This window comes from Ictidomys tridecemlineatus, chromosome Y, assembly GCF_052094955.1.
Source record: "Ictidomys tridecemlineatus isolate mIctTri1 chromosome Y, mIctTri1.hap1, whole genome shotgun sequence".
Classification (NCBI taxonomy): domain Eukaryota; kingdom Metazoa; phylum Chordata; class Mammalia; order Rodentia; family Sciuridae; genus Ictidomys; species Ictidomys tridecemlineatus.
In genome coordinates this window covers 2,409,932-2,412,042 of record NC_135494.1, presented here as the reverse complement: position 1 = coordinate 2,412,042, position 2,111 = coordinate 2,409,932, and positions in this window count along the sequence as shown.

Sequence of the window (2,111 nt, the reverse complement as noted above, 5' to 3'; positions counted from 1 at the left end):
AGGAAGAAAAGCCCTCTGCGCACTGATTGGACAGTTCCTCTAAGGTCCCTGATGGATGGCCTCCAGGCCCGCCTCTGCATCGTGACTGACAGCTGACAGCATCCAATCACTGGCTGAAATTGGGTTAGTGACAGATGCTTGGCCCCAGCCCTTTTCAGGCGGAGCTTCCCCGCTGTGCAGGGAACTAATCCAGATGGAAAGCCTTGGCTTAGCCTCTGGTACGGAGGTGACATGTGGCTCTGCTATATGTGTGCAACAGCCACAGAGTGCTTTCTGAGCATGGCGAGGCCCTGGGTTTAACCTCAACACAAAAACAAAGCACAGCTTCTCAGGGAGGCTGGGGCTGGAGGAGCCCAAGGTCAGTGAGACCTTCTCTTAAAATAAAAGGAAAAGGGTGGGATGTAGCTCAGAGGTCCAGGTCAAGCCCCACTGGGTTTATTCCCCAGTACCTCAAAGGAAAACAAAGAACTATATAACATATATATTGTGTTTTTCAGCTGATGCGACCTCAAGCAACTTAGAAAGACCCAGTCTCCACATTTTTGAAACACTATTTAGACACATCATATGTATGACCCATACATAATATCTAAAAATGAGAACAATTTGAAAACTATTTTAGTAATTCTCATCACCTCCCGGCCTCTGTGGCTTTGAGGAGGCAGCCTGAGCTATGAAAGGAAGCCATTGGGGTTGGCTCTGATGCTCAGGGTCCCATCCCCAGCAGAGAGGGTGGGGGAGGAAGGAAGGCAATCCTCCAGGGCAGCAATGTGCGGTGGAAATAAAATGGGTGCCTTGTGCTTAGTGTAGATGTTCTACTCCGACTGTTAGGAAGTCTTGTGCAGAGACCTGACTCTGGGGATCCCACAGGTCTGGTCAGGTGTATGCCCCAATATCAAACAGAAAAGGTCATGATGCAAAGCAGGAAAGGAACTTTGACCAGTGCAGCTACACCAGGAAGACAAGGAAACCCTGCCCTTATGCTGTCTTCAGGTGCTGGCAAGGACTGTGAGGTTTTATAGGACAATCATAGGCATGTAAAGAAAGGGAAAAGTGTATGTAGGATTCAGTATTATCTGTAGGACTTAGGCTTCAGGCATCTGTGGGTCTCATGTCTGAGAGCTCACACTCACTTGCCCCCTCTACTGCACAGACTGACCTCATTTTGTCTCTCAGGAGGAAGTCTCCCTGCAGTGTATTCTTTCCATGTCAAGGTTTCAGATGCACCAACATTTTCAAGCAAAGCCACATGCCCATCTGCATCCTGCCTAGGAAGCATCATGGGAAATTCATAGAGAACACTAGAAGTGGTGCAGTATTGGTATCTAAGTCATCCAATGCACATTTCTGAAAAGGAGCTAAAAGCAATCATTGAAACTGCTGCTTCAAAAAAACAGAGAAAGAAGAGCAAGGTAAACCTAAATTACCCACAGGAAGGTAACAGTATTGGGCACCACGGAGCTGGCACCAGGTAGATAGATGGGCCCATCAATGGACTGTGGCTTGACTTAGGTCGCTAAGGGGCGCCCGGAGGCCCTAATGTTGGAGGAACAGAGAGTGTGGGGGGGAGAGGGCCCTGCAGCCAGACAGCAGTGGCTTAGGCTGTTCCTGGGGACTCACCAGCAACGTCAGAGAGGGGGCACAGGGCATGCCTGGGGCGCTTAAGCAGGGCCCTGGTGGGGACAGGGTGGTTTTCAGGGAGTGAGTGGGCATGAGGGCTGTCTGCAGAGGGGACAAGATAGGAGTCTCAGCGGGGGTGGGGTGGGGGGGTGTTAGGGCCATGTTGGGGGAGGGGCAGGGTTGTGTGTGACATTACTGAGTGTGACAGGCCATAGTTTAGGGAGAGGACTCAAGCCCATGGTTGGGGAGACACTGAGGGGTTCAATTTCATAGGGCAGACAGGAGCATTGGGCTGCCTGTGTTAAAAAATGTGCGTGTGTGTGGGGTCACCGCTGTGTTAGGGTGGCGTTCCTTACAGAGATTGTGGGACTTGGCCATGGGGAAGGGTTCAGGCAGGGCAGAGCGGGTCTTAGTGGGGGGCCACTCCAGCGCATTTGTGTTGACCTGGTGTGGGGGACTCAGGCCGTGAGTGGGCAGGGTGCGGGTCTTGG